This window comes from Sinocyclocheilus anshuiensis, unplaced genomic scaffold, assembly GCF_001515605.1.
Source record: "Sinocyclocheilus anshuiensis isolate Anshui unplaced genomic scaffold, SAMN03320099.WGS_v1.1 scaffold1630, whole genome shotgun sequence".
NCBI lineage: Eukaryota > Metazoa > Chordata > Actinopteri > Cypriniformes > Cyprinidae > Sinocyclocheilus > Sinocyclocheilus anshuiensis.
The window spans coordinates 225,924-237,864 of NW_015542425.1; positions in this window are offsets into that span (position 1 = coordinate 225,924).

Sequence of the window (11,941 nt, forward strand, 5' to 3'; positions counted from 1 at the left end):
TTTTAGTGCTTCAAATACATTTATCCTTTGCTGAAACTTCCGCGTCTTCATGAAGTGCGCAGGTCATGGTTGCTTAGCAACGGCAGACGCCTCTGGAGCGCAAGCGCCAAGCGTTTTCCACGCGTTTTAAGGCACGACATGTGAACGGCCCTTAAAGGGGTCATATGATGCTTTTTTAAAGATCATTATTTTGTGTATTTGGTGTAACATATGAAAACTTGAAATCGCATCATATGACCCCTTTAAGTCATTATAATCCGTAATTGTGTCCCCACTGGATGCAGCAAGTGCCTCGTTTATAATGGGTTTTAATGTTTTTTTCTCGTCGCTCCGGCCGGACAAGGCATCACAATATGGTAAGGGGCGTAACATTTCCGTCACACGCTTGAGGTATTCAGCCAATCACAACACACTGAATAGCTGGCCAATCAGAGCACACCTCGCTTTTCAGACCGATGAGCTTTGTAAAAATCGACGCGTTTCAGAAAGGCAGGGCATAGAGGAGAAACAATAATGTACACAGTATGTGACATGTTTGAAAAGGATAAATTATAGCGTGACAAGTTGGAAATTGTTTCCTTTTTTTGTTTGTTTAATTCCCTAATCACTTACTGTGTAATTAAATGGTGTTTTAAAGTGTGTTTTCTATATTGTGTACGCTGTAGTTTGATTTTTTTTTTTTCAGGGTAAAAGTAAGAGCATGTGCCATGGCAATTATAAAATGATGGATAGAATCTCCTGAGCTCATCTGGGAGGGATGAATCACTGACTCCTTCATCCTCCATGCATCTCCTCCTAGGCTTAAGCAGGCACCAATACTAATACATATGCATTAGAAAAATGCACTCATTAAAATGCATAAATTAGAAGGAAAAAAAAAAACAAGACCGTAAAGGAAGTTAGAGGAAATGATGTGCATTACAGTCATAACTGCCAGAGATTCAGAGAATTTTACACTCACTGATGCTGTTTATTTGATTGTTAGGAATCTTAATGTTCCATTTTACACAGTAGTGGAGAGTCCTTTGGGTTTTATTTGGGATTTCCACTAGGGGACACTGTCCTCAGCTGTTTGACATTCTCCTGCAGCACTGCTTAATCACATGCTATGTAAAGTCATTGTTAGAGAATGATGAATATTTCATTTTCTAGTTGGTTAGATTAATGTACTGTAATTTACATTTTTAAGCACTTTAAGAAAAATCTGCTTTTTTTAAGCCTGAAGAAGTGGCTCTCAACTTTTTTTTTTTTCCTCTCAGTTGGACATTGAGTAGTGAACCATTACCAAACACAGTAAAGTTAGCTTATAAAAATAAACAAAATGTATGTATATTAATACATATTTCAGTTTGTTCACTAGGCCTATATGACCACAAACTGCAGGCCCAACAGAATTATTAATATGACACAGACTGTCTCTTGAATCTCAGTGGTTCTGTGCTCTCAGCAGCCTGTAATTCACTTTGCAAAAGAGTACTGTCAGCACTGTACAGTTATCCTGGCTGCAAGTGAACCTGTATTTAATGTCATCTGGGTTGTATTTTTATTTTATTTTTACCTTTAATTGTCTAGGTTTTCGTTGTTTCATATCATGCAACGTGTCCATGTTGGAATCTACCTAATTTGGCTAGTGCCAAAATACTGTTTAAATGCATGAGTATTTAATGTCAACACAAAACAAAGCAATTCTCCTTCCTTTTAAAATATTTATTTTACTGTTCTAACTGTACATCATTCTTAAAGCACATCCAGTTCCTGAATGCTGATTGGTCAATACATTTATATTTATGCATTTATGTTCAGGAGATTGCATTGCATTCAAGTTACACTTTTATTTTTTTGATGCTCTGGGAATCAAACCCATGCATGACCTTGACATTGCTAGCACTTTGGGCTGCAGGAACGATACCAGGGTTTAGAAGTTAAATTACAAATGAGAGTTACTGCATGACCTATTCAGCATATTGATTTTCTAGCTACTTTTGCATAATAGAATAATAATTTGCATAATAACATTTTAATGAAATTTATGACCTTAAAGTGGATAGTTAATCAAAATGATATAAATAAATATTGTGAAGAATGTTGCAATTGTTTTTGACCATACATTGAATTGAAAGTCAGTGGGGTCCAAAACAATATTGGACCATGGATAATTGATATTATTAGATAAAACTCAATTAATACTCCAAAAAAAAAAAAAACCTAAATTTAACAGAAAAGCAAAAATGTGTAAGACCTTAAAGGGTTAGCTCACCCAAAAATTAAAATTAGACTGACTAAAAATTGTCCTGGCTATTCCAAGCTCTATCATTGCAGTCAGCGGGTGTTGCAGTTGAACAGTCCACAAGTCGTCAAATAAAGTGCGCGCATCCATAATAAAACGTGCCGCACACTGCTCCGGGGGGTGAATTAAGGCCCCCTGTAGCGAATCCATGTGTTTTTGTAAGAAAAATGTCCATATTTCAAACCTAATAAACACTTTTCTCTCACTTCCGGTATCTGTCATACATGGAAGCCGTGCCGGCGGATGACGCAGCACGTCAGTGTTGCGTGATTAGTGACGAATGCGGAGAGAGAACAAAACAAAATGCCGGTCACGAATTAGAAGTACAAACCGAGGATTTGCAAAGAAAAATGTTGGAGGATTTCAATATAAGCCAAGAGGAGACGAGACTCCCAGTCTGTCACAAGACAAGCATATTCTCACAGGAGCTCGCACTACTTTCTACGTCACCTGCTGGAACGCCACTCTCTTGTGAACACAGTACAACAGTTAGCGGAAGCTAGAGATTACGGTTTATTAAGTTGTAAATATGGATATTTTTCTTACACAAGTGCATTGATTTGCTCAGAAGTGAGAGAAAAGTGTTTATTACGTTTGAAATATGGATATTTCTTTAAAAAACACATGGATTCACTACAGGAGTCCTTTATTCACCCCCCGGAGCCGTATGAGGCACGTTTTATTATGGATGCGCGCACTTTATTTGACGACTTGTGGACTGTTCAACTGCAACACCCGCAGACTGCAATGATAGAGCTTGGAATAGCCAGGACAATTTTTAAAATAACTCCGACTGGAGGATTCACTTTACTGGACTTATTTTGGACTGTTGAACAGAAATACCAATTCAAAGCCATTATGAAGCTTGAAAGAGCCAGGACATTTTTTTATATAACTCAGATTGGATTCGTCTGAAAGAAGAAAGTCATATACACCTAGGATGCTTTGAGGGTGAGTAAAATACAAGCTAATTTTCATTTTTGGGTGAACTAACCATTTAAGACCTGTTTTCAGAAAATATATCTTGAATCAATTCCTTTTTTAAAAACATAACCTTTATTAGATTTTGACAGATGTTTACAAAAAAAAAAATCTTAATCTAGTTTTGCCTCTCCAGTGAACTGAGCTTGTTTTAATTATTTTTATTTAAAGGTGGGGTAAGCGATTTTTCAAAAACGCTTTAGAAAACTGATTCGGGTCGACTAGCAAAACAAACTTGTAGCTAATCAGCAGTAAGGGGAGTGTCTACTCATGATGTGGAGGAGAGAGCGTTCAGTGCACAGGACGGACATTAGCCGAGCCGAGCGACAGAAAGAGCCGAGTGACAGAAAGATAGAGAGGGCGGATAAAAAACAAAAGAGGAAAACGTCTGCGGAACAAAAGAAGGCTTACGATAAGGTAAGAAGTAGGACCCGTGTAAATATCGGATCAGCTTTCCAGCGCTGGAGAGAACTCAAGGAGCGGGAGGCCTGCGATCGGACGCCAAGGTTGCTCGACAGGTGAGTAAAACACCGTTTCTGCGGTGAACAGCTAAAGTCTGTAGTACACTGGATGCGATAAAGCGACCGTTGAAAAAATCATTTGAAATTTGTGTCAATACGTCATGAATAGAACGCAGCAGCAATTTTCTGTCGGGGATTTGTCATGTCGTGCCGCGCCGCATCCAGTGTAGACCACAGATATGTATATATATATCTATGGTCTAATTAGGAAAATGTTTTGCAGTTAAGTTTTAAGAAATCTGGCATATATCCATAACAATATTGGACCCCATTCACTTTCATTGAATGGACAAAAGATATTTTATATTTATATATTATTTATATTTTATAATATTAAAATTAATACTTATAATAGTTATATTACTTATATAGGTTATTTATTTCATCTGTGAATATAGTCTCTGGTAAAGGGAATACCGCACAGGTTAGTTCCATTCTCTTATTTGCATTTAATATTGATATTCCCTGCTGTCTGCGACCTTTTCAGACCTGCAACAAGCAGGTAAAATATTCTTATAGCAAAACATTACATTTAAGTTAGTCCAAATATTGATCGTTCTAACAAAAAAACTAGCACACAGCATATTGGCATGTTGTTCACATCAGCATCTGGCTGTGATTTTCAATTATTTTTCCAGTCAAAGCATGTCGTGTCTTCCATATGCATGAAGACAGAGAGAAAGGGAGAGCCAGCGCTCAGAGGACGGAGGCCGGTTCAAGCGGGATGAACTCGCATCGCTCCTCGGGGAACTGTCTCTCTCTCTGTCGCGCTCTCAGTCACCATTCATTTTACCGCATCATGCTTTTCACAGATTCAGTGGTGTCTTTTTGAAGAACGCCACGAGCTGAAGAAAACGATAGAGCGTGTGAGGAGAGCGATCGAGTGTGAAGTGAAAGCTGGCCTGCAGGAGTCATTTTTACACACATGGCATTTAGTGGGACGAGGGATTGGAGATGTGACGTGCTCTGGGACGTCTTTGAAGTCGAGGGGACACGGTGAACAAATAACACCCCCAGCGCTCGTGGCCGCCGAACCTTCTGTATCTTCCCTTAAACGAGTGTGACTGCGACACGCTGCATTCTGATGTGTTTTTGAATTACTTCACAGAAATCTCACAGTAAATCAGTCATTTCACGGAGGCAAAGGCGACTTAAATTCGTTTTATTGAATCTTAATTTGTTTGGCAGGAACAGAGGGATTGTAGACTCTAGTAGCTTATTCAAGCAGTGCCACACGATCAAACTAACCCGATCTCATGAAAGTGCGTATAAATAGTACGCCAAATAAAAATGAAAACTCGTGGTATTGATACGCAACACAGGAGAGCTGTCAATCAATAAATTGGAGAGAAAAAAAGTAACTCAGATATTCTCTTGTAAATTAAAAAGTAATGCGTTACTTTACTAGTTACTTGAAAAAAGTAATCTGATTACGTAACTCGCATGCTCGCCAACAAATTTCGTATCATATGCGAAAGTTGACCGTGATTTCACCAAGTACAACATTTTCCTGGATCAACATCCTTGTTGATCCTGGAACAACATTCCAATTAACCAATCAGAACTGAGGGATAACTTTTCAGGAAATATCTGTTTTAGGCTTACGATCAGGGTTAGGTGCTTCTACACTAATCAGCTATCATTTCACACTGATTTTAGGAATAAATTATGGGTAGGGTTAGGGGTAGGGATTGGGTTTAGTCTATATTTTTGGACAGTAATGTTGATCCAGGATCAACAAAAGATGTTGAACTTCATATTATATGCACGCCAAACACGTGCGTAGCATATACACGCCAAAGTCCATTTTTGCGTATCAATACCACGAGTTTTCGTTTTTATTTGGCGTACTATTTATACGCATTTTCATGAGACCTAAAACACAACAGCACGGTGACTCTGTGTGTCCTGTGCATTGCTATCACAGAGTATAACAGCTTTTCTTCAGTGAAATCGCTCCAGGTGTAACAACAACACAATACAGGATCATTCAGAAACAGACATGTATTTTGTGTCTAGTACTGTACATTGTGAAATCTGACCTTTTTCACCTTTACTTTTGAACGTGTTAATGTGTGCTCATGAAAGAGATGTCACCTAAAGTTCAATATACATGTATTTTGTGTCTAGTACTGTACATTGTGAAATCTGACCTTTTTCACCTTTACTTTTGAATGTGTTAATGTGTGCTCATGAAAGAGATGTCACCTAAAGTTCAATACAGTCTAGTGAATGATGCATTTATTAATCGACTAATATAATTTTTTTTCTTCTTCAACGCACTCTAATATATTAGTGCAAAGAAAAGTCCATTTATACAGCATATTATATATATATATATACATTTATATAAATTACGTAGCTTTCCAAACATCAAACTAAAAGACATACAGTTTTTCTCAAGCTAAAGCTTAATTTTAACATTCCGGTTTTAGACAAATCACCTTTAGTGAAGATAAACAGCTGAATTTACTGTTCATTGACAGATTGAATTAATGAACATGATGTAACCATGAACTAAAATGAGAAATCTGTTTGCATACTTATAGTGTTGACGGTTTTGTTAGACAATGCAAAAATAATCAGTTTTGCGTCTCCATTAAATTTAGCTTGTTGTAATTATTTTGATTTAGAAGATGGAGAAAGAACATACTAATTAAGAAAATGTTTTGCAGTGAAGTGTTTTAAAATCTAAATACACACACACACTCAAGTTTCAGAAATTTCCTTTAAAGACATTAATAATTATTAATAATCTTAATGTCATTTTAATCATTATTTTGACATGTTAAAATTGACTTATCACTAGTGAAAATACAATCGCAGAACGAATTTCACTGGGCTAGGCAGTTAGATAAAAAATAAAGTTTTGATTTTTGATTTCCATTCAGCTAAAGAAACAGTGGAAGTGACTACATGAAATGAAGTATTAATATCTATGACATCGCCACACAGAACAGGCAAGTACATTATGATTTATAGAATTTCTAATCTTTACATTAAGCAGCATTGATTCAGCAAATTATATTGTTCATAGTATCTAAAACATTAAAACGAAATAAACTCTAAATGATCTTCTGGCGCTACAGTTGGACGATTGTTTAAGGTACCTACAAATAAATAAAGGTGAATTATATGGAATATGTTTAACAAATGTTAGTGTCAGAGAGAATCGCAGCCGTAAACGAGAGACAAACCGCATCTATTTATGACACTATAGTAACCAAACAAACTGTTCGTTTTGAAAGCTAACTTGTTTTACATAAAGCTTCAATCTTTTCAGACAGGTTTTGTTGTTGCTGACCACATACAGATACGTAGCTAAGTTTCTCTTACACGTTCTTCTGCTTTCCTGGTTTTGGTTGATTTGCAAATCCATCCATCAACCACCTGTTAAAATACTGTATGTGTATTTTAGACATGATCACATTATAAAATGAACATACATCCATAAAGTCAGATAACAAGTAACATTGACTGCTTCAGGATGTAAGGGGGCACCCATTTCTCAAATGTTTCTTAGCACCCCATACAGCACCACTGTCTGTAGAGATCATAGGGAACGATGCAGCATATGACCTCCGATCCTACATCAGTGCGAGCAAACATTTAATAACCGCCGCCTTCTGGGAACGCCGTACGTCCCTCTGTCATTCCCGAAGTTTCATCGTGACTCCATGTGAACCCAAAGGCGACCGATGCAAAAGCACCAAAGCTTTCTCCATGGCACACACTGTATACAGTTGCTCTTGTCCATAGGTTTTGCACTTAAACCTTTCATTTGCTGTGTGGCAATCCTTGAAACATGTGGCAAGATTACGTTTAAGCATGCTGTTTTGGGAACAGACATCAGGAAGATTGCACATATAACTGTAAACACCAAATCCAAGGAACACAGAATGGATTTCCATTGCAGATTTCCACTTGTTTATACTGGTCCAAACGGATCCCTGAAAATGATGCTTTGGAAATTAAATAATAATAATAGAAATGAAAAATCTGGACTTTTGTGAAAGAATGTCCCAGTCACATCTCACCCCAGTATGTGTGTTTGTGTGTGTGCAATATGTGCTTTATTTAAATAATTACATTACAGTAATATGAATGGTGGGGAGAAATGTGCTTTATATCTTTTGGCATGTTTCAAAAAAATGTTTTTGAATGAAGTCACTTTTGTTCACCAAGGATGCATGTATACAGTGATGTTGTGAAATATTATTAGCATTTAAAACAACTGCTTTCTATTTTAATTAGTGCTGTCAAACGATTATTCGCATCCAAAATAAAGTTTTTGTTTACATAATATATATGTGTGTGTGCTGTGTATATTTATGTATTTATAAATACACACACAGGCATGTATATAATTAAGAAGCAAATGTTATGTTTATATATTAAATATATTTATATATAATATAAATTATATAAATATATATATGTAAACATTTTCAAAATATATATTGTATGTGTGTGTATTTGTATATACATAATAAATATACACAGTACACACACATATATTATGTAAACAAAAACTTTTATTTTGGATGCGATTAATCACGATTAATCGTTTGGCGGCACTAATTTTAATATTCTTTACATTTTAACTTATTCCTGTGATCAAAGCTGAATTTTCAGCATCATTACTCCAGTCTTCAGTGTCGCATGATCCTTCAGAAATCAGTCTAATATACTGACTTGCTGCTCAAGAAACATTTCTTATTTGATCAATGTTGAAAACATTCTTTGATATATAAAGTTTAAAAGAACACAATTTATTTGAAACAGAAATTTGATTTTGTAACATAAAAGCCTGTCAATTTTAACCAATTTAATGCATCCTTGCTGAATAAAAGTACATTTCTTTAAAAAAAACTTACTGACCTCAAACATTTGAACGGTAGTGTTATATTAATATATTAATATATCTTTCTTTTGATTTTGAGGTGAAATATAACCTTGACTTGCTCTCGACAGATTTGAGATCCACCCAACTGCTTCTTTTGGTGTATGAATGAACACTAGAGTGAACAGAAGTGTTGTTGCAGTATTAAGAATAAAGCGTCACCTCTTTACATACTGTACAGTTTGAGATCTTTTGACCGGCTCACACACATCTGTTGAACATGTCAATAAAGTGTCTAACCAAGGCTCTTTCAAAAGTGCTTTCCCATTCTGTCCTTTCTGTTTACTTTCTGGCCCAAAGCACTTCAAGGAAACCCTTCTTAAGTCCTCAATATAGCTCTTTAGAAAGAGAGACTGGCATCCCACTATACATTTTTCAACTGTTCCCTCTACATACTGTATCTCACCCCTCTGTCGAAATTTCATCAAAATTCAGTGGCTTGAGGGACATTGTCTCCACATTTCTCTCTTTTCCTCCTCACAGTTCTTCAGGTTCTTTCTATCTCTACGATACAAGAATGGCAGCACAAGAAACGGTAGCCTGAAAGAGCAATGGGTAGAAGATGGGCTACAATTAATCCTGCAAAAACAACTAAGACCAACGATGGTAGTTTAGTGCAGATTGTCTCTTAAGATCAACCCGACTCTTAAAGGACATTTGGAGAGTGCTGGTGTCTTCCAAAGATACTTTCAATCAGCACAGACCTTCAAAACCTCCAGATGTGGCTTGTCCTTTGTATTTTTCCATAATTTTTCCATATAAGAACACCAAAACTGTCAAAAAATGTTTCACTTTGAGATCTGAACTAATTCTGCCGATGACACTGTGTCTCTTTCACCTCATTATTCTTCTTTTCCTCCATCCTCTCATGATCTGTCGGCAGCGCGTTCACTTCCTGTCTTTTCTGTCTTTGTGTTTGAGGGCAGAGAAGAAAGCCTTGTAGAGAGTGGGAGAGAAGCTTTGAAGAGGAGCAGTCCTGGGACATGGATGTCTTCTGGGGAAAGCAGAGGAGGGGTTCAGACGGAGAGAGAGGGCAAGCAACTGAAGAAGGGCAAGGTTCCTCATTTCTGAGCAAGGTAGGCTCCTATGGTCAAGCCAACGGCCCCAAGAGCAGCTAGACCGAAGACCGTTACTATCGATGACCACGAGCTGCGAAACACAGAGTCCCTCTGCCTGCCGTAGAGCTCCACAAACGCCTCCTGAGCAGAGAGAGAGAGAATTTTCATCAAGACATGATATTTAACTGAACATATTAATCATGGTGCTTACTAATGCATCACTATTACTGTTAATTAGTCTTGTCTTCAGAAAACATAACAGCCTAGATTGTCACACTTGAATTTGGGGACCAATTCTTACTATTAACTAAGTATTAACTATGACTTTTACCTCAATAAACTCTTAATTTGCTGCTTATTAATATTAAGTAAGGTAGTAGTTATGTTTAGCTATTGGGTAGGATTAGGGATCTAGAATATGGTCATGCAGAACAAGGCATTAATATGTGCTTTATAAGTACTAATAACCAGCCAATATGCATGCTAATTGGCAGGCTAATAATTTCAATTCAATTTCAAAAGCTTTATTGTCTATCCCCAATGGGGTAGAAAATTGTCTTCAGACAAAAGGCTCAACACACAAACAGCACAAGTAGTCCTCACAACAACAGACTACATTACATCACAAAAACACAACTTAAAAAAAATCATTTTAAGATCCTATTTAAAATATCAATGGCAGTTGGAATAAATTGGTGCCTAAACTAAAGTGTTAAGGTCTTTGCACACTGAGTCAGAAATTTTCGAATGCGTTTTTCGTATTCATCATCGTCATGCACAGAAACCTTGCAAACTGAGTCAAATGCTTGCTGCGGATGCGAACACAGAAAATTTAACCCGAACTGATTTCTTTATGGCAGACGAAAGTTTCGGAGGCAACGTATAAACGTGATTGACGCAACGTGAGGTCGTATTTATTTTTTACCGTGTGAAAATTTGGGACTCAGTGTGCAAAGACCTTTACAGTCTAGACTTTCAAATTTGCAAATTTGATAGCAGTTTACCGTAATTCGTACATAATTTAAGTGTGTCGATTTTGAATTGAATTTTAATTTAATGTAGTAAAACTACGAAAATAAACGTTCATTTATTTAGATTTTCTTTCATTTCTGAGTGATAGCTTTCAAATGTGAACAATTTGTAATGCATGCAGCATCTTTTATGTCAAATTCTTACATTTAATTAAATTAGAATAGAATAGACTAGAATAATAATTGCAAATAGCTAAATTGCAATTGCATAAAAAATACTATGAGATTATTGTTTTGAAAATAACATTGTGAATATTGAAATACTAAATTATTTGAAAAAAAAAAAACTAAATCATTAAATATGAAACTAAAGCCAACGTTTAGTTCAAATCTCGTCTCGTCAAAGTGTCATAGTTACAAGTCTGCAGATAACAATAACTAGTAAAATGTATATTCCACTCAAATGTTTTGCATATCTGCAACATTCTGTGGCTTGATACAGAGTTTATGCTGTATGTAAAGCCATAAGGAAGCATGTTTAAAGTGTGTATTACACCTGCCGCCCCCTAGTGGTAAGAATGTGTTTGCAGTCCGTAGGGATGGACAGAAAAACAAGCTCAACTCAAGAGCTCTGGGGGAATGAGCAGAGCCTTTCAGAGTCTCATATACATCCCAACCCAAACTGCCATATATCAACAATACATGTGAAATACACAAGCACATACTGTTATTTCACTGCAAAAATAAATAAACCAACATTTAGGAAACACATCTACACGTTAGTGATTCCCTCACATATATTAGTGTAGTGCCTTTGAAACTGGACAGAGAGGATGTCCGCTAATATAACTACTGTAGGCAACCAGACGGACAGAGGAAGGAAGTGGCATCCCAAACCAGGATCTTTGTGTTTAACAGGATGTCCGAACCCGACCTGGGGAGAGTTCCTCCTGTAGTTCCTCCCCAGAAGACAAAACTCAGCTTGTTGGAGAGAATTACGACATAAATACCTCATATCTAATGTAATTATTCTAAAAGTAGCAGACAAAGGATCATAAGTGCATAAGAAAAAAGATTTTTTATTAAAATATCCAAAAACCACTAGAACAGTGTTATATATTTTGCATGAGATTATTTGTGTCTAATGTTGGTCTGTTCTTCACACAAAGCCATCATACAGCTTTTGAAGACTTACAATATAGTGCTGAAATGCTTTTATG